We start from the raw sequence: 26731 nt of genomic DNA on the forward strand, positions 1-26731 counted from the left end.
AAAATTCATGGGAGGGAAGCGGACTTGGCCCAGTGGTTAGGGCATCCGTCTACCACATGGGAGGTCCACGGTTCAAACCCCGGGCCTCCTTGACCCGTATGGAGCTGACCCACGCGCAGTGCTGATGCGCACAAAGAGTGCCCTGCCACGCAGGGGTGTCCCCCGCGTAGGGGAGCCCCACATGCAAGGAGTGTGCCCCATAAGGAGAGCTGCCCAGCGCAAAAGAAAATTCAGCCTGCCCAAGAATGGCACTGCACACACGGAGAGCTGACATATCAAGATAATGCAACAAAAAAAAGAGACACAGATTCCCATGCTACTGACAACAACAGAAGCGGACAAAAGAAGAACACGCAGCAAAATGGACACAGAAAACAGACAACTGGGGCGGGGGGAAGGGGAGAGGAGAGAAACAAAATTAAAAAAATAAATCTTTAAAAAAAATTCATGGGAAAGACATAAGATATTTTTAAACGAAAAATATCAAACCGGTTTCATTTGACCAAGAATTTATACTTATTATATGAATTATAAGAATTTACTTGAATTATTATATAAAAAACATAAGCAATGAAAGAGGTAATTGGTAATTTAGACTGTATAAAAATTAATTATATATACTTCGAACAACCCAATTTAAAAATGGCGAAAGGGGACTGGATGTGGCTCAAGCAGCTGGGTCCCTGCCTCCCACATAGGAGGTCCCAGGTTCAGTTCCCCGTGCCTCCTAAAGAAGATGAGCAGACAATGAGCAGACACAACAAGCAGACACAGCAAGCATACAATGGGCAAAAGGATGAGGGAGCCATTTTGGGGGTGTATGGCCAAAAGGCTTGAATAGACATTTCCCCAAAGAAGACATACAACTGGCCAATCAGCACATGAAAGGATGTGCAATATCTTTAGCTATTAGGGAAATTCAAATAAAAAACACAATGATGGCTATTATTAAAAAACAGAAAATAAGTTGACAAGGATGCAATTGAGTAAGAACACTCCTATAATGTTGGTGGGATGTAAAATGGTGCAGCCACTGTAGAAAACAGTTCGGTGCTTCCTCAGAAAGTTAAAGACAGAATTCCTACATGACTCAGCAATCCCATTACTAGGTATATATCCAAGAGAATTCAAAGCAGGGTCTCCAACAAATATTTGTACACCAATGTTCATAGCAGCATTATTCACAATAATCAAAAGGTGGAACAACCCAAATGTCCATCAACAGATGAATGGACAAACAAAATGTGGTATATACACATGATGAAATATTTACTCAGTCTCCCCTTCCCCCCCACCACCATTGTCTGCTCTCTGTGTCCATTCGCTGTGTGTTCTTCTGTGTCTACTTGCATTCTTGTCAGGTGGCACCAGGAAACTGTCTTTTTTTGTTGTGTCATCTTTTTTTTTTTTTTTTTAAGATTTATTTATTTAAATTCCCCCCCTCCCCTGGTTGTCTGTTCTTGGTGTCTATTTGCTGCGTCTTGTTTCTTTGTCCGCTTCTGTTGTCGTCAACGGCACTCAACGGCACGGGAAGTGTGGGCAGCGCCATTCCTGGGCAGGCTGCTCTTTCTTTTCACGCTGGGCGGCTTTCCTCACGGGCGCACTCCTTGCGCGTGGGGCTCCCCTACGCGGGGACACCCTTGCGTGGCACGGCACTCCTTGCGCGCATCAGCACTGCGTGTGGGCCAGCTCCACACGGGTCAAGGAGGCCCGGGGCTTGAACCGCGGACCTCCCATGTGGCAGACGGACGCCCTAACCACTGGGCCAAAGTCCGTTTCCCTGTTGCGTCATCTTGCTACATCACTCTCTGTGTGTCCGGCGCCACTCCTTGGCAGGCTGCGCTGTTTTTGGCCGGGGCGGCTCTCCTTGCAGGGTGCACTCCTTGCATGCGGGGCACGCCTACACAGGGGGAATGCCTGTGTGGCACGGCACTCCTTGCACACGACAGCACTGCGCATGGGCCAGCTCACCACATGGGCCAGGAGGCCCTGAGTACCAAACCCTGGACCTCCTACATCATGGGCGGATGCTCTATCAGTTGAGCCATATCTGCTTCCCTACTCAGTCTTAAAAAGGAAATGAAGCTCTGATACATGGTACTTCTTGCATGAACCTTGAAAACATCATTTTGAGTGACATAAGCCAGACACAAAAGAATATTGTATGATTTTGCTTATATGAAATAACTAGAATATACAAATTCATAGAGACAGAAGACAGAATACAGGTTACCAGGGGCAGGAGGGAGAGAGAATGGGGAGTTAATACTTAACATGGACAGACTTTCTATTTGGAGTGATTGAAAAGCATTGGTTATGGATGGTGGTGATGATATAGCATAACATTGTGAACCTAATTAACTGCACTGAATTATATATTTGAATGTGGTTAAAAGGGGAATTTTTAGGTTTTATATATATCACTAGGATAAATTTTTTTTTAATTATAGGACTGTACAATACAGTGAACCCTAATGTAAATCATGGACTATAGCAAATAGTGCAATTATAGTAATATTCTTTTACCAGTTGTAACAAATGTAACACAGTAATGCAAGTGTTAATAATGAGGGGGAGGAAGCAGATTTGGCTCAACTGATAGAGCATCCACCTACCGCATGGGAATTCCAGGGTTCAAACCCAGGGCCTCCTGACCCATGTGATGAGCTGGCCCACGCGCAGTGCTGATGCATGCAAGGAGTGCCATGCCACACGGGGGTGTCCCCCACCTAGGGGAGCCCACACACAAGGAGTGCGCCCCATAAGGAGAGCCGCCCTGTGTAAAAAATGTGCAGCCTGCCCAGGAGTGGGGCCACACACACGGAGAGCTGACGCAGCAAGATGATGCAACAAAAAGAGATAGATTCCCAGTGCCACTGACAAGAATGCAAGTGGACACAGACGAACACACAGTGGATGGACACACAGAGCAGCCAAAGGGAGGGGGGAGGGGAAAGGGAAAGAAATAAACAAAAATAAATCTTTAAAAAAAAATGAAGGGGAGGTAATATGGGAACTCTCTATTATAGATTTTTCTATAAACCTACAACTTCTCTAATTTTTAAAAGTTTTTAAAAAGTAGTTAAAATGGGAAATTTTATGTTGTATATGTTGCCATAATAATAAAATAACAATAATAATTATTAATATAAAAGTAGTTTGGGGTATATGGGGTCCTCTTATATATATATATTTTTTTTTTTTTAAAGATTTATTTATTTATTTAACTTCCCCCCTCCCCTGGTTGTCTGTTCTTGGTGTCTATTTGCTGCGTCTTGTTTCTTTGTCCGCTTCTGAAGCCGTCAGCGGCACGGGAAGTGTGGGCGGCGCCATTCCTGGGCAGGCTGCACTTTCTTTTCACGCTGGGCGGCTTTCCTCACGGGCGCACTCCTTGTGTGTGGGGCTCCCCCACGCGGGGGACACCCTTGCGTGGCACAGCACTCCTTGCGCGCATCAGCGCTGCACATGGCCAGCTCCACACGGGTCAAGGAGGCCCGGGGTTTGAACCGTGGACCTCCCATGTGGTAGACGGACGCCCTAACCACTGGGCCAAAGTCCGTTTCCCCTCTTATATTTTTTTAATGTAACATTAAAAAAAACTGTAAAGAAAAATAGTTTGTGCTACATAGGACATCATCAAGAAAATTAAAAAGACAACCCACAATAAAAATATCTGCAAATCATCTATCTGGATAGGAGACTTGTATATAAAGAACTTTTTTCAACAGCTCAATAATAAGGTAACTACTCCAATTTAAAAATGGGCAAAGGATATAAATAGACATTTTTCCAAAGAAGATATGTAAATGGACAAAAAACATGCAAAGATGATAAACATCATTAGCCAATAGGGAAATGCAAATTGCAAATCAAAATCACAAGATACCACTTCACAGTCACTGGATGCCTTGAATCAATTTTGGTTGACAAGTGTCAGTGAGCATGTAGAGTAAATGGAACCCTTGTATATTGTTTATACGAATGTAAAATGGTACAGACAATTTGGAAAAAAAGTTTGGCAGTCGCTCTAAAGGTTCAACAGAGTTATCATATGACTCAGCAATTTCACTCCTGGGCATATACCCAAGAAAATGAAAACACACTTCCTCATAAAAAACTTCTACATGAATGCTCCTAGCAGCATTATTTATAATAATCAAAAAGTAGGGAAGCGGATGTGGCTCAACTGTTGGAGCATCCGCCTACCATATGGGAGGTCCAGGGTTCAAACCCAGGGCCTCCTGGCCCGTGTGGTGAGCTGACCCACATGCAGTACTGATGCGCGCAAGTAGTGCCATGCAGGGGTGTCCCCCGCATAGGGGAGCCCCATGCACAAGGAGTGCACCCTGCAAGGAGAGCCGCCCCGCATGAAAGAAGCGCAGCCTGCCCAGGAGTGGCGCCGCACACACACAGCTGACACAGCAAGATGATGCAACAAAAAGAGACACAGATTCCTGGTGCCAATGAATACGTTCCCGCCAAATTGCAGTAATGACTTTTTGTTGGAAACTTCTGGCATAATAAAGAAAATGAAGATGATGTAGAGGTGATGTCAACAGACTCCTCCAGCAGAAGTAGTGACTCTGATTAAGCAGGCATGAAAGACAGAAAGCACACAGAACTGAATATTGTAGAATTCTGTTCCTTAAACAATAGCAGGGAAATGTAAACTGCAAACCCATAAGAATAGCCAGGATGTAAATATTGGCTGTAGCAGTAGTGTGCAATCAATTAAAAGTCACAGCGGGCTTTCTTTTTAAAGCCCAAAGTTGTGACTCCAGTTCTAGTCCACTGACTATGTAGGGAGTAATCAAAACTGACTTTTGGTAAACAGGAATTATTCAGTTGTTCAGTGCTGTCTTCCCCTGTTCTATTCCTGTTGTGTGGGGCTTGTACATGGTCGTTCTGGAAATAAGATTTAAGAGAAACAGTCCATGTGTACTACTCATAGGCCTCTTGGAATTTAGAAAAGCATTTTATAAAAGCAGTGGCTCACTGAATATTTTGCATAGTTCAGGATAACAGAAACCTTTCCCAGTGAAGGCTGTTGGCTTAGGTTTCTGGAACAGGAAAAATTGTCTCAATTTATGCTATTTGTAATTACTGTAAATTTTTGTAAATAAACTCATTTTTGTTGTTTAAAAAAAAAAGTGGAAACAACCCAGATGTCCACTAACTGATGAACAGAGAAACAAAATGTGGTATATCCATGAAATGGAATATTATTTGGCAATAGAAAGGAATGAGGTACTGATTCATGCTACAACATGGATGAACCTCAAAAACATTATGCAGAGTGAAAGAAGTCAGTCAAAAAAGACCACATATGGCGGCGGACTTGGCCCAGTGGTTAGGGCATGTGTCTACCACATGGGAGGTCCACGGTTCAAACCCCAGGCCTCCTTGACCCGTGTGGAGCTGGCCCATGCGCAGTGCTGATGCGCGCAAGGAGTGCCCTGCCACGCAGGGGTGTCCCCCACATAGGGGAACCCCACGCACAAGGAGTGCGCCCTGTAAGGAGAGCCGCCCAGCGCGAAAGAAAGTGCAGCCTGTCCAGGAATGGCGCCACACACATGGAGAGCTGACACAACAAGATGATGCAACAAAAAGAAACACAGATTCCTGTGCCACTGCCAACAACAGAAGTGGACAAAGAAGACGCAGCAAATAGGCAGAGAGAACAGACAACCAGGGTGGGGGGAAGGGGAGAGAAATTTTTTTAAAAAATCTTTAAAAAAAAAAAGACCCCATATTATATGATTCTATTGATATGAAATGTCCAAAATAGGCACATCTATAGAAAATAAAGTAGATTAGTGTTTGTCTAGACCAGGGCAGTGGGGGAGGAAGGTGGAGGATAGAGAATGACTGCTGGGTTTAAGGTTTCCTTTTGGGGTGATAGAAACATTCTAAAATTATATCTGGTGATGGTTGCACAAATCTTAAATATACTAAAAATCATTGTGTTAGAACTGCCATTTCTTTATTTTCTAGAAAATTTTGGGTTTCTTTATATTTATGTAAGCTTTATCAGTCCCTATGAACCAATCAAAACAGACCTCCTTAAAATTATGATAAGTTATAATTTAACTTATTAATATAATACAAGGTAGGAAAATACTTCAGACGCATACAGACACCCGGAGAACTGGCAGCTTCAGTTCTACAAGCACAGCCATGTGTCAGTGTGAACCAAGAAGCACAAAAACTCACTTGTTCCCCTTTCTGTATTTTCTTAATTGATCTGAGCTCACAAATAAACAAACCAATAATAATAATAATAACAAAGACTAACAAACCAGATTCTCTGTCATCCCACGCTGGACAGAGAGCAGACCTGATCACCCTGATAGAGACCAACAGACAGACCTTGTACCTCGAGTGCCAGCCGCTCACCAGCCGCTGCCGCCCGCAGCGGGGAATGGCTGAGCCAAGAACCGAAGCCAAAACAGAGTCGGGAAACAAAGGAACAAGCTAACAAAAGAAAAAGAAAGAAGAGAAAATAGATGGATGGGGCAGGGAGAGAAACAGAGCAGTGAGAGTAAAATTTTATTGGTGCTTGGGATTCACTCCAGGGACCAGAAAAGTAGGCACTTCCACAGCCCATGGGATCCACTTCTCAGGCCACACCGTTTTGCTGGCTCTGGCAAGTGAGCCCAGTGGAGCATCACAGTCAGATGTCCTCCAAATCTGTCCTGGCATAATTTTCAAGAAGTTAAAAAAAACATGGCTTTGGGGCATTTTACAAAATACCTGGCCAATCTTTCTCCAAATTGGGTTATCAAAACCAAGAAAAGTCTGAGACACTGCCACGAGGAAACTAAAGTGAAATGACAACTAAAGGTAGTGTGATAAATGGGAACAGAGGTGGCAGACTTAGCCCAGTGGTTAGGGCATCCGTCTACCACATGGGAGGTCCGCGGTTCAAACCCCGGGCCTCCTTGACGCGTGTGGAGCTGGCCCATGCGCAGTGCTGATGCGCGCAAGGAGTGCCCTGCCATGCAGTGGTGTCCCCCGCATAGGGGAGCCCCACACGCAAGGAGTGTGCCCCGTAAGGAGAGCCGCCCAGCGCGAAAGAAAGTGCAGCCTGCCCAGGAATGGTGCTGCACACACTGAGAGCTGACGCAACAAGATGACGCAACCAAAAGAAACACAGATTCCCATGCCACTGATGATAAGAGAAGCAGACAAAGAAGAAGCAGCAAACAGACACAGAGAACAGACAACCGGGGTGGGGGGGGAAGGGGAGAGAAATAAATAAATAAATCTTTAAAAAATAAAATAAAATAAATGGGAACAAAGAAAGAACTTAGTAAAACTAAGGAAATAATAAACTATGGACTTCAGTTGATAATAATGTATCATATTGGCTCATTGATTGTGATACAAATATGATACCAGTGTAAGATGTTAATGAAAGGGAAACTGAATGTGGGAACTCTATGTTCATGATTTTCTGTAAATCTAAAACTATTCTGAAATTAACATTTTAATTTGAAAAGTTTACTACATTTAATAAACACATGACTCATACAAATATATAACAGGGAAGCGGATTTGGCTCAACTGATAGAGCATCTGCCTACAACGTGGGAGGTCCAGGGTTCAAACCCAGGGCCTCCTGACCCGTGTGATGAGCAGACCCATGTGCAGTGCTGATGCGTGCAAGGAGTGTCGTGCCACGCAGGGGTGTCCCCCACGTAGAGGAGCCCCACACACAAGGAGTACGCCCTGCATGGAGAGCTGCCCCGCATGGAAAAATTGCAGCCTGCCCAGGAATGGCACCACACACACAGAGAGCTGACACAGCAAGATGACGCAACAAAAAATGAGACACAGATTCCAGGTGCCACTGACAAGAATACAAGTGGACACAGAAGAGCACACAGTGAATGGACCCAGAAAGCACACAACTGGGGGGGGGGGGAGAAGGGGAGAGAAATAAATAAATAAATCTTTAAAAAAATGAATAAATCCCCAGTACCTCCTGAAAAAAGAAAAAAAAAAAGAAAAGGACATGACACACTTAGAATGGAAAAACAGAGAAGAAGTAGAAAAAGATGGTAAGCAGATTTGACCCAACGGATAGGGCCTCCACCTGCCACACGGGAGGTCCAAGGTTCAAACCCAGGGCCTCCTGACCTGTGTGATGAGCTGGCCCATGTGCAATGCTGATGTGTGCAAGGAGTGCTATGCCATACAGCGGTGTCCCCCACCTAGGGGAGCGCCATGGGCAAGGAGTGCGCCCCATAAGGAGAGCCGCCCAGCGTGAAAGAAAGTGCAGCCTGCCCAGGAGTGGTGCCGCACACACGGAGAGATGATGCAGCAAGATGATGCAACAAAACGATACATAGATTATGGTGCATTGTGGACACAGAAGAACACACAGCAAATGAACACAGAAAGCAGACAACGGGGGGGGGGGGCGGGGATGGGGAAGGGGAAGGGGAGAGAAATTTTTTTAAAACTTTAAAAAAAAAGAAGTAGAAAAAGAAAAAAGAAAATGACAGTATTATGGCAGTTTGAGATTGTTTATGAATCTCAAAAAGAAAGATTATGTTTAATCTATTCCTCTGGGTACGATACCCTTTGATTGTATTAAATTCAAAGGTTTTACTTTTACCTGATAAAATTAATTTAGAGCTTTTGACTCGACCACGTCAGGAGGGCATGACTTGGGCTGAGACCCCACCCCCTTGTCAGCCTATATAAATGGACACATGCTCAAGAAGACACACGGGAAGAGAAAGAGCTCTGTCATCTTTGATCCTGGCACCCCAGGGAGAGATGAGCCATTTGCCTGATAATTTGCAGCAGAAGAGAACAGGGCAGCTGAGCAGCTGAGAAGGCCTGGAAAGAAACGAGTCCTATGCCAGAGACTGACATAGGAAGCCCTGAGAGACAGGCAAAGATCGCCCGCCATCTTGCTTCAACACGTGGCTGCTGACTTTGGAGAGAAAGTACCTCTTATATACCTTGAGTTGGACTTTCCATGGCCTTGGGACTGTAAGTTTTTACCCCAAATAAATATCCTTTATAAAAGCCAATCGTTTTCTGGTACTTTGCAACAGCTCCTCTTTGGCTGACTAATACAAATACCAAGCGCTGATAAGAATATGGAGCAACTAGAACGCTCACCCATTGCTCGTGGAAATGCAAAATGGTATGGTCACTTTGAAAACCATTTTGGCAGTCTCTTGTAAATATAAGAGATAAATACAAATATATATATATAAGATATATATAAATATAAACTTGTCATAAGACCCAGTAATCTTACTCCTAGGTATTTACCCAAATGATATGAAAACTTCTGTTCATGCAAAAACCTGTACATGGATATTTATGATGACTTTTTATTTTTTTTTTTAATTTTTTATTTTTTGGGGGGTTTTTCCTTTTATTTAAACATTTTCAAGATAAATAAATTATTGAAATAAAAAATATGGAACGCTTCACGAATTTGCGTGTCATCCTTGCGCAGGGGCCATGCTAATCTTCTCTGTATATGATGACTTTTTAAAAATCACCAAAAAATGGAAACAATCCAAATATCCTTCAAATAGAAAAATTGATAAACAAACTGTTGTACATTCATCTAATGGAATAGTACTACTCATCAATAAAAGGGAACCAGCTATACTACTGATATACGTACAACATGGATCAGTCACATGGAGGAATCTCAAACGCATTATGCTAAGTGGAAGAAACAGATCCAAAAAGCTACAAATTATATGATGCATTTATATGACAGACTGGGTATGACAAAAACTATAGGGACAGAAAACAGCTTAGTGATTGCCAGCAGCTGAGCGTGGGAAAGGTGCTTTAAAGGAAGGTGGACTAGGGAATTGTGGGGGCAAGGGAATTGCTCTATATCTTGATTATGGCTGTAATTGCATAATTGCATGCATTTGTTAAAGCTCATAGAAAAGAGTGAATTTTGACTGTATGAGAATCTAACAGGGGAAGTGGATGTGGTTCAAGCATTTGGGGGCCTGCCTACCACATGCAGAGTCCCGGGTTCAGTTTCTGATGCCTTGTAAAGAGAAGAGGAGCAGACACAAAGAATAAACAATGAATGGACACAGCAAGCACAAACAACAAGTTGGGGGGAGAAGAAATTAATAACTAAAATAAATCTTATAAAAAAAAGAATCTAACAGAAAAAGGGACACAGGCGTATGAATAGAAAATTCACAAAAAAAGGAAATTTCAAATAGCTAACAAGTACCATATATTAACAGATGCTTGATCTCACTGATATTCAGTGGGAAAATGCAAATTAAAAATCAGATTGCCAAAATTAGAGAAAGGGCTTTGTATTAGTCAGCCAAAGGGGTGCTGATGCAAAATGCCAGAAGCCTGTTGGCTTTTATGAAGTGTATTTATTTGGGGTAGGAGCTTACAGATACCAGGCCATAAAGCATAGGTTTCTTCCCTCACCAAAGTCTATTACCATGTGTTGGAACAAGATGGCTGCCGGAGTCAGCCAGGGTTCAGGCTTCCTGGGTTCCTCTCTTCCTTGCTTCTTTCCAGGCTCAGGGCTCCTCTCTTCCCAGGTCTTGCTTCTTCCTGGGCTCAGGGTTCCTCTCTTTCTGGGGTTTGCTACTCTTTCCTCTGTTTACTTGATTAAGTAATCCGATATAATCTACTAAATCCAGAGGAAAAGACCAGTTTACAAACATAATCCAATATTTCTTTTTGGAATTCATCAATAATATCAAACTGCTACAGGCTTGTTTTATTTTTCTTGTCTACTAAAACAAATACCATGCAATGGGTTGGCTTAAACAATTTTGTAAGCTATAGCAGGTCTAAGCTTACTGTTTTGGGGCCAGGAAAAGTCTAAAATCAAGGCATTAAGGCAACGATTTCTCCCAGAAGACCGTGGTGCTCTGGGGCTGGCTGCCAGCCATCGCTGCTTCTTGGCTCTTCAGTCACATGTAGTGCACATGACTCCTCCTTTCTTTTTTTTTTTAGGAGGTACCAGAGATTGAACCCAGGACCTCGTACATGGGAAGCAGAGGCTCAACCACTGAGCTACCTCCGCTCCCCAATGCCTCTCTTTTATTCTTTTTTTTTTTTTTTAGGGTTTATTTTATTTATTTCTCTCCCACCCCTCCCCATTGTTTGTGCCAGTTGTCTGCACTCTGTGTTTGTTCATTGTGTGTTGGGTCTTTGCTTTTTTAGGAGGCACTGGGACCTGAACCCGGGACCTCCTCATGTGGGAGGGAGGTGCTCAATCACTTGAGCTACATCTGCTCCCTGCTTGTTGTATCTCTGGTTGAGTCTCTTCATTGTATTTCCTCGTTGGGTAATCTTGCTGCATCATCTTGTTGTGTCAGCTCACTGAGCCAGCCCGTTGCATCACTCAGCTGTCTTGCTCATCTCCTTTAGGAGGCACAGGGAACCGAACCTAGGACCTCCCATGTGGTAGGTGCGTTTCCAACTACTTAAGCCACATATGCTTGCCGTGGCTCCTCCTTTCTACTCCAGGTTCCACTGACGTCCAGCTTCTGGCTGCTCCCTGCGGCTTTCTCTCCCCATGGCCTTCCCTAAAAGGCCCTCAGTGGGAGGACTAAGACCCATCCTGAGGGAAGCGGATGTGACTCAAGCAACTGAGTCCTGCAGACCATCGAGGAGGTCCAGGGTTCGATGCCCAGGGCCTCCTGGTGAAGGCAAGCTGGCCACGCGTAGTGCTGGCCACGCATAGTGCTGCCCTGTGCAAGAGTGCTGCCCTGTGTAGGAGTGCTGGCCCAGGCAGAGAGCTGGCACAGCAAGATGACGCAACAAAAAGAGACACAAAGAAGATATAATAACAGACACAGTAGATCAGGGAGCTGAGGAGGCACAAGAGAATGATTGCCTCTCTCCCACTCTGGGAGGTCCCAGGATTGGTTCCTGGAGTCGCCTAATGAGAATATAAGGAGACACAGAAGAACACACAGTGAATGGACACAGAGAGCAGACAACAGGGCAGGGGGAATAAATAAATATTTAAAAAAAAGGAGGCAAGATGGCGGCTGAGTGAACTTCCCGGTTACTAGCTCCTGGGGGGAATTGGCTGGGAGGCGTCGGAGACTCTTTGGGACCGGCTGTTTCGGGATTTTTCCTGGTCCGGAGGTGTCTGGACATCGATTTGGAGGGAAGGTAACAGAGAGGATCCATCTGTGAAATATACACGGAGATCCCAGCTACGTGTGGAGGATTCCCTCCTTGGGTAGGTGGAGCCGAGGCAGCTAGCACCGCGCGGAGCCCCGGCGGGCGGAGGCCAGGGTAGCCGAGTCCGGCCGAGCCCGGCTGAGCCGCGGCGGGCGGAGGGGCGGAGCCCAGCTGAGCTCGGCCGAGCCCAGCCGCGCCGCGCCGGGCGGCGGGCGGGGGACCGGAGCCCAGCTGAGCCCAGCCGAGCCTGGCGGCGGGGTTTCTGTTCTTTGTTTTTTTTTTTTTTATTTTTTTTTTATTTTTTATTTTTTGTTCTTGTTGTTCTTTTTTTTTTTTTCAATCCTCTCTTTCTTGTCCCCAATATTCTTCTTATACTATTTTACCTTAACAATACAATAGGTCCTACAGGAAATACCTCACATTTGCTGGGTTTCCTCACCCTCCACTGCCTCATTTCTCTGTGAATAGATTTAGCCTATCTACACTATCCCCTTTCCCCTACAACTTGATATCCTCCACCATCTGCTATCTCTCCTATATTCCATCTCCCTTTCTTTGATCCATAAAGTGTCTAACTCTTAATTTCTAATACCTTTGTTTAGTTTTCCATCTGGTATTCGTCCCTGAAACTATTACCTTTCTTTTCTCTTTCCCTCTCTCACGAAAACAATAGCCTCTTAGTACGTACCACATTCCTCCCATATTCAATCGTCTACCTCATTATAGGTACTTTCCTACTACTATAACTCTACACAATTTACATGATCTAACCTCCATCCTCCCAGAACTCATATTATTGCTTTGTAAACATATATCACCAATACTACTTCACACTTTTTCCTTCCTTACACAATTGACTTTCCCCAGCACTAATACTTTCCTTTAAAGTGAGCTTAACTAGCAATAAGAAATTGGAAAAAGAAGAACAAAGTGACAAAGAGAAGATATAACACTTACGCAAAAACAACAGCTAATTAATCTCCAAGACTAGACAAAGAAGCTAAGGAACTGATTAAACCCGTCAAGAAAAAATGTTGACAAGACAGCAACAAAAATCTACAAACCAAACAAGTAATCAGGAAAACATGGCTGAATCCAATCAACAAACTGAAAATCAGGAAGGGGGGCAGGACTTCGCACAAGCAATGAAAGATCTCAGAACATTTATCACCGACAAATTTGATGAAGTAATGAAAGAGGTTAACAGCGTGAAGACAACACTTGGAGGGGAAATTGCAGACATGCGCAAAAAAATAACAGATATGATGGAAATGAACACCACAATTCAAGAAATCAAAAATACACTTGCAGCAAATATCAGCAGACTAGAAGAGGCAGAGCAGAGAATTAGTGATGTGGAAGACAGTGCATTGGAAATCAAACAGATAGTAGAAGTGGTCAATAAAAAGGTAGAAAAAATCCAGATAGGACTTAGGGACCTGAATGATAACGCAAAACGCTCAAACATACGTATTATAGGCATTCCAGAAGGAGAAGAGAAGGGAAAGGGGTCAGAAGGAGTGTTGCAGGAAATAATGAATGAAAACTTCCCAAATCTACTGAAAGAGACAGATGTACATATCCAAGAAGCACAGCGCACTCCACTGGTCATAAACCCCAACAGGCCCACCCCAAGACATATACTTGTCAAATTATCCAATGCTCAAGACAAAGAAAAAATTCTAAAAGCAGCAAGAGAAAAGAAAACCATCACATACAAGGGAAACTCCATAAGATTAAGTGCTGATTTCTCATCTGAAACGATGGAGGCAAGAAGGCAGTGGTATGATATAGTCAAGGTACTAAAGGAAAAAAATTTCCAACCAAGAATACTCTATCCAGCTAAACTAGCATTCAAAAATGATGGAGAGTTCAAAATATTCACAGATAAACAGAAACTGAAAGAGTATATCAACAAGAAACCTCCCCTTCAAGAAATTCTTAAGGGAATTCTGCAGGAAGAAAGGAAAAAACAGGACAGTCAGAGATGGAGGAGAGTGTAAAAGCAACAAGAAAGACAAAAATAGAAGGGGAAAATAAAATAATACAAACAAAATATAACAAACACAAATCCAACCAAAATATGGCTACCATAAATAACTCTCTAAACGTAATAACACTGAATGTCAATGGATTAAACTCACCTATCAAAAGGTTCAGACTGGGACACTGGATAAGGAAATACGACCCATCTATATGCTGCCTACAAGAGACACATCTTAGACCCAGAGACTCATGGAGGTTGAAAGTGAATGGCTGGAAAACAATCATACAAGCAAACAACAACCAAAAAAAGGCAGGAGTAGCTATATTAATATCAGACAAAATAGACTTTAAATGCGAAACAATTGTGAGAGACAAAGAAGGATACTATATTTTAGTGAAAGGGGCAATTTGTCAAGAAGATCGAACAATCATAAATATTTATGCTCCTAACAAGGGCGCCTCTAAATATGTGAGGCAAACGCTGGAAAAACTAAGTGAAAGAATAGATGCATCTACAATTATAGTGGGGGATTTTAATACACCACTATCAACTCTGGACAGAACATCTCAAAAGAGAATCACTAAAGAAACAAAACATTTGAACAGAATATTAGAAGAGCTGGATCTAATAGACATATATAGATCATTACACCCAAACACAGCAGGATATACATTTTTCTCAAACGCACATGGAACATTCTCCAAGATTGACCATATGCTAGGCCACAAAGAAAGGCTTAATGAATTCAGAAAGATCGAAATCATACAAAACAATATCTCTGACCACAGTGGAGTCAAGCTGGAAATTTGCAAGGGACAGAGACCCAGACTTCACATGACAATTTGGAAATTAAACAGCACACTCTTAGAAAAACAGTGGGTCAAAGAGGAAATCTCAAAAGAAATCAATGACTACCTTGAAACAAATGATAATGATAACACAACATACCAAAATTTATGGGATGCAGCAAAAGCGGTACTGAGAGGGAAATTTATAGCCATAAATTCATATATCAAAAAAGAAGAAAGAGCAGAAATTGAAGAATTAACTGCACATTTGAAGGAATTAGAAAAACAACAACAAAGTAACCCAACAGGAAGAAGAAGGAAGGAAATAACAAAGATAAGAGCAGAACTAAATGAAATAGAAAATAAGAAAGCACTTGAAAAAATAAACAAGACCAAGAGCTGGTTTTTTGAGAAGATCAACAAAATTGACAAACCTTTAGCGAGACTAACAAAGAAAAAAAGAGAAAAGATGCAAATACACAAAATAAGAAATGAGAAAGGTGATATCACCACTGACCCCACAGAAATAAAGACTATCATAAGAGGATACTTTGAAAAACTATATTCCAACAAAAATGACAATTTAGAGGAAATGGACAAATTCCTAGAAATACATAAGCAGCCCATACTGACGAAAGAAGAAATTGATGATCTTAACAAACCAATCACAAGCAAAGAGATAGAATCAGTCATTAAAAATCTCCCAACTAAGAAGAGCCCAGGGCCAGACGGCTTCACAGGGGAGTTCTACAAAACATTCCGGAAAGAACTAACACCAATCCTGTTGAAACTATTCCAAAAAATCGAAACAGAAGGAACACTGCCTAATTCCTTCTATGATGCCAACATTACCCTAGTACCAAAGCCAAACAAAGACACCACAAGAAAGGAAAATTACAGACCAATTTCTCTAATGAACCTAGACGCAAAAATACTTAACAAAATACTTGCTAATCGTATTCAACAACACATTAAACGAATTATACACCATGACCAAGTGGGATTTATTCCAGGTATGCAAGGATGGTTCAACATAAGAAAATCAATCAATGTAATACACCATATAAACAGATTGAGAGAAAAAAACCACATGATTATATCTATAGATGCAGAAAAGGCATTTGACAAAATACAGCACCCCTTCCTGATAAAAACACTCCAAAAGATCGGAATACAAGGAAACTTTTTGAACATGATAAAGAGTATATATGAAAAACCTAAAGCCAACATTGTTTACAATGGTGAAATCCTGAAATCCTTCCCTCTAAAATCAGGAACAAGACAAGGATGCCCATTGTCTCCGCTCCTATTTAACATTGTCTTGGAAGTACTGGCTCAAGCACTGAGACAAGAACCAGATATAAAAGGCATTCAAATTGGAAGGGAAGAAGTCAAAATTTCATTATTTGCAGATGACATGATCCTATATATAGAAAACCCTGAGAGATCTACAACAAAGCTCCTAGAACTCATAAATGAGTTTAGCAAAGTCGCAGGTTATAAGATCAATGCGCAAAAATCAGTAGCATTTCTATACACAAATAATGAGCAAGATCAGGAGGAAATCAAGAAACAAATACCATTCACAATAGTAAATAAAAAAATCAAATACTTAGGAATAAATTTAACTAAAGAGGTAAAAAACTTATACATCGAGAACTATACAAGATTGTTCAAGGAAATCAAAGAAGACCTAAATAAATGGAAGAATATTCCCTGTTCATGGATAGGAAGACTGAATATTATTAAGATGTCTATCCTACCAAAACTGATCTACACATTCAACGCAATCCCAATAAAAATCAACACAGCCTTCTTTAAGGAACTAGAAAAACTAACTATGAAATTTATTTGGAATAAAAAGAGGCCCCGAATAGCCAAAGACATATTGAAAAAGAAAAACGAAATAGGAGGAATCACACTTCCTGACTTCAAAACATACTACAAAGCTACAGTAGTGAAAACAGCATGGTACTGGCATAAGGAGAGACACACAGACCAATGGAATCGAATTGAAAGTTCAGATATAGAACCTCATGTATATAGCCATATAATATTCGATAAAGCCACCAAACCCTCACAACTGGGAGAGAATGGCCTATTCAACAAATGGTGCCTGGAGAACTGGATAGCTATATGTAGAAGAATGAAAGAGGATTACCATCTCACACCTTATACAAAGATCAACTCAAGATGGATCAAAGACCTAAATATAAGAGCCAAGACCATAAAGACCTTAGAAAGCAGTGTAGGGAAACATCTACAGGACCTTGTAATAGGAAATGGCTTCATGAATATCACACCAAAAGCACGAGCAGCAAAAGAACAAATAGATAAATGGGACTACCTCAAAATTAAAGCCTTCTGCACCTCAAAGGAGTTTGTCAAGAAAGTAAAAAGGGAACCCACACAATGGGAGAAAATATTTGGCAACCATATATCTGATAAGAGACTTATAACTTGCATATATAAAGAACTCATAGATCTCGAAAACAAAAAGATAAACAACCCATTTAAAAAATGGGAAAAAGATTTAAACAGACACTTCTCCAAAGAAGAAATACAAATGGCTAAAAAGCACATGAAAAAATGCTCCAAATCCCTAGCTATCAGGGAAATGCAAATCAAAACTACAATGAGATACCATCTTACTCCCATAAGATTGGCAGCCATGAAAAAAACAGTAGAATACAAATGCTGGAGAGGATGTGAAGAAAGGGGAACACTCATTCATTGCTGGTGGGAATGCAGAAGGATCCAACCATTCTGGAGGACAGTTTGGCAGTTTCTCAAAAAATTATCCATAGATTTGCCATATGACCCAGCAATACCACTGCTGGGTATATACCCATCAGATCTGAAAACAAGGACACAAACCGATATATGTACACCAATGTTCATAGCAGCATTGTTCACCATCGCCAAAAGTTGGAATCAATCCAAAAGTCCATCAACAGATGAGTGGATCAATAAAATGTGGTATATACACACAATGGAATACTACTCAGCTGTAAGAACCAATACACTACAATCGCACGTGATAACATGGATGAACCTTGAGAATCTTATGTTGAGTGAAGCAACCCAGGCATTGAAGGACAAATACTATATGACCTCAATGATATGAAATAAGTTAACTGCCTCAGAGAGCTAGAGTCTGGAAAAGTGGCTTACTGGAAATCGGGGGGTGGAGGAAGGCTGTGAGTTAATGTCTGTAGGGGTGGAATCTGTGATGAGCTGGGGGTAAGTATGAGCACAAAGAAGGGACAAAATGGGGGCAAGGGGTTACCTTCGGGTGGGGTTTTCTGGGTTTGAGGGGGGCTGGGGATGGGAAGAGGGGTAATATGGTCCAAGAAATAGGTGGGAGGGAGGGGCAACATACAAACATGGGAGAGTGCCAGAAGTTCATTGAGAACTAAATGTTGAGTAAAACGTATCAAAGTATAAGTAGGAGGGTTACCTGGTTAGGACGCTCAGGGGGTATGGTCTGATGCGGGACGGACTCCAGAGGGAATAGCTGAAGGCTCACTTTGCCAAGGTGGGTTCTACCATTGGGTGGGGTGGACCCATATCCTGGGGAAGACTAATGCCGTCGAATAGAGAGAACTGTATCTCTCGTGAGAAAGGACGGCTCCCAGGGCATTAGATTGGCAGGCGTTGTGGGCCCTAAGGGGAGGGGAAAATGGACGTGCAATGGATGGAACAAAGGTAAATAAGGGGGCAAAAGAGGAGTTATGTGAGAGTACACGAGGATGAATATAAAACAGCTAATATTACACCAAAAACATATAGGGGACGACAGACTAATAATGAAAACCATAAGACAAAACATAGGATAACTAAAAAATTTAGAAAACTGTACAACCTAAAGTATGGACCACATAGTAAGCACAAATGTTACCTTGTTTGAAAACTATAGTTTCGGAATCTGTACATCAGTTTCAGGAAATATGATATGAATAAGTTAAAAGATTATTGCTGTGGAAGGGAAAAGGTTTTATGGTGGATCTGGGGAAATACTGTATATTGTATATATGAATTTTGGTGATCTAAGACTCTTCTGAAGCTGTCATTATGTTGGGATTCACTTTACGGGAAGTTTTGGATCACAGAGTGGTTCAACAATGGCAGCGGAGGAATACTGATATGGGATGTTATTGACAGGATATATATGGTTGACAGGGAGTTATACAGGGCATATGCCCAGGGTATATGGTAATGTCTATATATACTCATAGTTGAAACAATTAATAACAACAGCTAGGGGAGTACTGGGCTCCTGGCCGGGGGGTCACTGTTGTGGGCCCTGGGAGAGCAGCGGCAATCCTCCAGGTGCAACGGCAAGAACCAGGAAGGAAGGAGGGCCCAACAGTGGGCTCTTGATACTAATGGCTACACTTTTGAGCCTATGCACCTGCAATAAGAACAAGGCCTAGAGTAGCATTGTGCCTGGGGGTTTCCTCCTGACAGCCTTCATGTTACTCAAATGTGGCCACTCTCACAGCCAAACTCAGCGTGTAGATGTGATGCATTCCCCCCAGCGTGGGACACGACACCCGGGGATGAGCCTCCCTGGCACCGAGGGATCACTACCACATACCAGCTGAAGAAGCAACTAGAAAATGACCTTGAATTAAAGATTCAATGCGGAACAGCAGAATATACCTGTCTACATATAATAACATGACTTCGGGAAGCGGTTTGACCTAATGTAAGGGGGAAATGGAAAGGAGAAATGAGATTATAAGGCTGTGAGTCTCTAAAAAAGAGTCTGGAGGTTGTCGGAAGGAATACCCCTATGTACAACTGAACAGAGTCTAAGAGACAGATAAGGTAGATACAACCCCAGGTATTGGTTCTTTTGAGGGATAAGGAGACCCACGGGTTCTATGGTCATGGCAGAAGGGGTTCACTGCCATGACAGATGGCCCTTCTTTGGAGCTGGTGTTTCTGCGTGATGGAAATGGACTCAGAGGGGATCTCTTTTCACAAGACTTGCATGCTACTTTATTGGAATTGTAGTTGGTGCTGGGTTTAAGATATATGTAGGGGATTTGAATCTCTGGACTGATAATATGACACCCAGGCCCAGAGCCTCAACAGACTTCAGCTCCTACACTTTGACTTATTGGACTTACTCCACTCAGCTAACATGGAGTTGAAGAAGGTCAACCACCACAACATGGAGCCTAGAGTGTCTACAACTAGAAGCAGGAAGAGTGCATCCAGTACCCATGTGCAATCTAAGCCCTCACTTTACATAGGTGTGCAATGGACACAACCAATCCAATGTCCACAGAGAAAATGTGGAATGGGTGTGGGAACGGTAGCCATGGGGGCTGCTGGGTGTGGGGAACGGGAGGAAGAGATGAGATGTGGAGGCGTTTTCGGGACGTGGAGTTGTCCTGGATAGTGCTTCACGGACAATTACGGGACACTGTAGATCCCCCCAGGGCCCACTGGATGGAACGTGAGAGAGTCTGGGCTATGATGTGGACCATTGACTATGGGGTGCAGTGATGCTCAGAGATGAACTTACCAGGTGCAATGGATGTATCACGATGATGGGAGAGAGTGTTGCTGTGGGGGGAGTGGGGGGCGGGGGCGGTGGGGTTGAATGGGACCTCATATATTTTTTTTAATTGTAATTGTAATTGTAATTGTAATTTAATTGTAATTGTAATTTAAAAAAATAATAATAAATAAATATTAAAAAAAAAAAAAAGAGTCTGTAGGAAAAAATAAAAAAAAAATAAAATAAAAATAAAAAAAAAAAGACCCACCCTGAGTCAGCTGGGCCACATCAAAAGGAACATCAACAAAAGGTCCTGTTGACAGCGGGACCCCCCCCCAGGAATGGAGTAAGATTAGGAACATGCTTTTCTGGAGGACAAGCTCCAAGCCACCACATGGAAAATACCAAATGTGGGCAAAGCTGGAGAGAAAGCAGGCCCCTCCTGCGCTAGTGATGGGAGAACAGGCTGGTGTACCCTGTGGGCGGCGAACACGACAACCCTTAGGAGTCAGCACCTCCACGCCTGGAAAGGTGCTGCAGGGACACCGCCAAGGTCCCCGAGGCAAGAACAAGTTCGCCACAGCAGTGGTGGCAGCAGGTGGCTGGAGGCCACCTGCGCGTCCGCCGTGGGGAACGTGCGCTGCACGTCGCGGTGGACGCAGGCGGGGGAGTACTGCCCAGCTCTCAGGCGAGGAGCTCAGCGTTCACCAGCAGCGTGAACAATGCTGAAGGGGAAGAAAACTGACCAAGACCTATTGTCCGGTGTCTTAAATGTAATTTTAACCTAGGAATATAATTTCTAAACCAGTTCAGGGCACTGTTGGTACATATCCAAGGACCCGTACAAAGCCCTTTAGGGTGGACCCTGGAGGGGGGAATACGTGCCAGCAGTGGAAACGCCCTGGGGCTGGCAGTGTGTCATCATGGGTGGGCGGGAGGAAAGAGGGCAGCGGGGGCCACTGGGATTGGAACAAGAGACGCAGCACTTCACAGAGACCAGCTCCTGAGACATCAGGATCCCCCGTCAGGATCCCTCCCGGTGGATTCCTTGCCCCCAGGGCAGCCCCTGGCTGCATGGGCATCTGAAGTGCAGAAGGAACCTTGGTCACCACTCTTCTTTGATGAAGGGACCTTTCTCCCAGAGTGGGCAAGGGGCAGAGTGGGGAGAAAGAGGTTAAGCCAGCTCTAAAGAGCCCTGAAGGCCAGATGAAATCCTCTAGCTGGCTCCTCTTCCCTCCTCTTCCTCACCTCTCCAGAGAATCAAGGAGTCTTTAAAGGGTCTTAAGCAGGACAAGGGCTTGATCAGATTTGCCAAAGAAAGAAGAGCCAGAGCATGGGTGGGGGCTGGACTATAGTGGGGGGCTGGGTGCCAGGGGCCAGCAAGCACGTGTTCTGAGCTGGCTATGACAGTTCTAAGTGTTGGCAGAACCATTCACCATCCAGCAGGGCAGAGAAAAACAGCGAAACTAATTATTACAAAGTGTGTGGATTAGGGTCAGGATAGGTGTGATGTAGCAAACAAGGTAGAGTGACAGACACGGAAAATGACTTGGGTGGGGGTGGCCAGGAGATCAGTCTGGGGTGGTCAGGGAAGACGTTTCTGAGGAGGTGACACTGAGCTGAAGTCAGGGGAAACAAGTATTAAAAAACCAAAAACCTTGATGTGGACATGAACTTGGCATGAGGCTGGAGGAGAATTAGTGAGGCTAAGACTGGTGTGAGCTGGAAGAAGTTAGCAAGGGGAAGTGGACTTGGCGCAGTGGTTAGGGCGTCCGTCTACCACATGGGAGGTCCACAGTTCAAATCCCAGGCCGCCTTGACCCGTGTGGAGCTGGCCCCTGCACAGTGCTGATGCACACAAAGAGTGCCCTGCCACACAGGGTTGTCCCCCGCGCAGGGGAGCCCCATGCGCAAAGAGTGCTCCCCGTAAGGAGAGCCGCCCAGCACGAAAGAAAGTGCAGCCTGCCCAGGAATGGCGCCGCACACACGGAGAGCTGACACAACAAGATGACACAACAAAAAGAGACACAGATTCCCGTGCCGCTGACAACAACAGAAGCGGACAAAGAACATGCAGTGAATAGACAGAGAGAACAGACAACCGGGACGGGAGGGGGGAGGGGGAAATAAATAAATAAATAAATCTTTAAAAAAAAAAAAAAAAAGAAGCCAGCAAGGACCAAAGGCTGAATTCCGAACCTTCTAGGTCACTGGAAAGTATAGACACAGCTATAAATGTCATAGGGAATCACCAGAAGGTTTTAAACAGGAGAGAGATCCTTTCGTTTTTATTGGGCACTTATTATAGACCAGCTCTACATTTTACATAGACAGTCACATTTTATTCTGTAAAACTATCCCATAAAACAAGTACTATTATTAACCCAATTTCACACATGAGGAAACTGAGGCAGGAAAAAATTAAATGACTTACTCAAGTCAAGGTCACACAACTAGTAAGAGTAAAACACACAATCTTAATCACTGTGCAAGATGTTGCTTAAAAAAATAATGGCTCACATTTAATGAGTAAATTTATTACCAGATGCCAGACAGACAGAGTCCAGAGACTCTGCAGCTCTCAGATCACTGACCAGGAAAGGGAACTTTTTAAGCGTTCCTCTGCCTGTAAAGTTATATGGACAAGAAGAAGACAAGGATGTCCACTGTCACCACTGCAATCAACATTATACTGGAGTTCTAGCCAGAACAATTCAGAAAGAGAAAGAAATAAAAAGCATCCACACTGGAGAGAAGTAAAAGCTTTCACTATTTGCAGATGACATGCTTTTAAACAAAGAAAATCCTGAAAAATTCACAACAAAGCTACTAGAACTAATAAATGAATTCAGTGAAGTGGTGGGGTACAAGATCAAAACCCCAAAATCTGTTGTGTTTCTATACACTAGTACTGAACAATTAGAAAAGGAAATTGAGAAAAAAAAATTCCCTTTGCAATAGCAACTAAAAGCAACTATCTAGAAATAAATCTAACCAAGGAGATAGGGATTTGTCCACAGAAAACTACAAGACATTGCTAAAAGAAATCAAACATGATCTAAATAAATGGAAGGACATTCCATGTTCATGGATTGGAAGGCTAAATATTGTTAAGATGTTATTTGTACCTAAAGCAATTGATAGATTCAATGCAATCCCAGTCAAAATTCCAATAAACTTCTTTGCACAAATGGAAAAGTCAAGCACCAAATTTAAATGAAAGAGTACGTATCTCCAAATAGCCAAAGTCATCTTGAAAAGAAGAACAAAGGTTGAAGACTACTCTTCCTGATCTTAAAAACTATTACAAAGCCACAAGTAATCAAAACAACATAGTTCTGGCGCAAGGACAGACATATAGACCAATGGAATCAAATTGAGAGTCCAAAAATCAACCCTCACAGCTACGGCCAATTGATTTTTTAAAGGGTGTTAAGTCTGCCCAATGAAGAAAGTATAGTCTTTTCAACAAATGGTGCTGAGGAAACTGGGTATCCATATGTAAAAGAATGAAGGTAGACCCCTACCTCATGCCATATACAAAAATTAACTCAAAATGGCTCAAAGACCTAAGTAGTAGTACCAAAACTATAAAACTCCTAGAAGATGCCTCTGGAAAAAGACCTTGACCAAAAGGAGGAAACGGTAAATGCAAATGAGTTTTTATGACTAAGAGACTTCAGAGTGAGTTTGGAAGTCATTCCAGAGGTTACATTCATGCAAGTCTCAGCAGGATTTCATTGACTGCCACAGCAAACACTACCTCACAAAGCAGGGCTCCTGAGGGCTCTAGAGACATCCAGAAACTATAAGCAGAGCAGATAGCTCAGGAATTCGGCACCCTGCCAGTGGAATTTATGCTCCCCAGTGTATCAGAGTTAGACTCACTTACAGGTTCTCTACACCTGGCTCTTCTGCCCCTTTTACTTGAACCTATAATTAGCGCTATACTTGATAAATATATGTCCCAGAGACTTAATCCTTTGATCTGTCCATGTGCCAACTGAGTTCTGAATTTCAGCAGAGTTGTAGCACCTACTCTCCAGTTCATAGGACTCACCCAGGACAACTAACAAGGAGATGATGATGGACAATGCCCATACCAAGGAACAAAGAGTATCTGCAACTGCAAGCAAGAGAGTTCCAGCTGGGGAATCGGATGTGGCTCAGGCAAGCGAGCTCTCACCTACCACTTGGGAGGTCCTGGTTCTGTTCCTGGTGCCTCCTAAAGAAGATGAGCAAGACAGTGAGTTGATGATACGGGCTGGCACGACAAGATGACACAACAAGATGACGCAGTGAGATGACACAACCAAGAGACAGCAAGGAAACACAATGATAAATACAATAAAGCAGCGAGAGGAGGTGGCTCAGGCAATTAGGCACCTCCCTCCCAGATGGGAGGTCCCAGGTTCAGTTCCCAATGCCTCCTAAAAAGAGAAGACCCGCACACAACAAATGGACACAGTGAATGCAAACAACAAGGGGGTGGGGAGAAGTAAATAAATAAAATAAATCTTTAAAAAATATAAAAGATCATTCCATCCATCTGCCCCATGGGATCTAAGCTCCCTCTCAATTAGGAGCAGAGTAGGCATCACCCATCCCCAAATTGTTAAGATTGGGGAATGAACAATGGAATAAAGTAGACATTATTATTCTACTATAGACTTATTATTATTTTAGCAATGGAAGAATTCTTATCATTGATAAAAAAAGGCAGTGGCTGCCAGAGGTTCTGAGGGATGGGAGAGGGAAGAATAAATGTAATATATGAGGGCATTTTCAGGACATTGGAGTTGTCCTGCATGACACTGCAGTGACAGATACAGGCCATTGTACAAAATTGTTCAGGGCAAAGCGTAAACTATAATGTAAATTGTAATCCATAGTTAGTGCAATGCTTTAATATGTGTTGATCAATTGTAACAAATGTTCCACACTAATGAGGGATGTTGTTGATGTGGGCAAGTGTGGGAGGGAGAGAGAGAGTGGCATATGGGAATCCCTTATGTTTTTTATGTTACATTTATGCAATCTAAAGGCTCTTTAAAAATAAAAAAATTGTTTAAAAAATAATAAAACTCCTAAAGGAAGCAAAGGGAAGCATCTTCAGGACCTTGTGTTAGGCAATGGTTTTTTCAGACTTTATACCTACAGCACAAGCAACAAAAGAAAAAAATAGATAATTGGGACCTCACTGAAATTTAAAACTTTTTTTTTTCAGGAGGCACTGGGGATTGAACCAGGACCTCGTACAGGGGAAGGTGGCACTCAACAAGTGAGCTATACCCACTCCCCCAAAATTAAAAACGTTTGTGCATCAAAGGACCTCATCATGAGAGTAAATGACAACCTACACAATGGGAAAACATATTTGGAAACCACATATCCAATAACGGTTTGATATCCAGAAAATATAAAGAACCCTTACAATTCAACAAAAGAAAAACAACCCAAAACAAATGGGCAAAAGACTTCTTTCTCCAAAAATAAATACATACATACATACATAAATACATAAATAAATAAATTTAGCATCCCAACTTAAAAAAAAAAAGACTTCTCTCTCCAAAGAAGATATACACTGGCCAAAAAACACAGGGAAAGATGCTCAATACCATTAGCTATTAGGAAAATGCAAATCAAAACCACAATGAGATACCATTTCACCCCACTAGAATGGCTGCTATTAAAAAAAAATGCAGAAAATTTCAAGTATTGGAGAGGATATGAAAAAAGAAGAATGGTACAGCCACCATGGAAGGCAGTTTGGCAGTTCCTCAGAAAGCTAAGTATAGAATTCCTATATGACCTGGCAATCCCACTACTAGGTATATACCCAAAAGAACTTTTTTTCTAATCTTTCTATTGTATACATTTTTTTAAAAATCTTAATCTTTATTCAAAGGCTATCACAGGTATTTTTTTAACAAATCAGTTTTATTGATACATATTAATAAAGTATAAATCTGTCCAAAGTGTGCAATCAATGGTATTCAGTGTAATCATGTATTGGTGCATTCATTACTTCAGTCGTTCTTAGAGCATTTTCATTGTTCCAATAATAATAAAAATAAACAAATAAAAACAAACAAAACTCACTTTAAAAGAATTTTTTTTCTTTGTACCCAAAAGAATTGAAAGCAGGGACCTGAACAGAAATCTGCACACTGAGGCTCACAGCAGCATTATTCACAAGTGCTAAAAGATGGAAGCAACCCAACTGTCCATCAACTGATGAATGGGTAAATAAAATATGGCACATACAAA

General features: G+C 42.5%; 1 non-coding gene across 1 annotated transcript; it reads right to left on the bottom strand.

The window, feature by feature from the left end:
• Positions 1–9439: 9439 nt before the first annotated feature.
• On the bottom strand, positions 9440–9542 carry LOC111766213 (U6 spliceosomal RNA). Its single transcript, XR_002798314.2, has one exon. It is a non-coding gene; the product is annotated as a U6 spliceosomal RNA (small nuclear RNA).
• Between the last annotated feature and the right edge of the window lie 17189 nt (positions 9543–26731).

This window comes from Dasypus novemcinctus, chromosome 24, assembly GCF_030445035.2.
Source record: "Dasypus novemcinctus isolate mDasNov1 chromosome 24, mDasNov1.1.hap2, whole genome shotgun sequence".
Classification (NCBI taxonomy): Eukaryota; Metazoa; Chordata; class Mammalia; order Cingulata; family Dasypodidae; genus Dasypus; species Dasypus novemcinctus.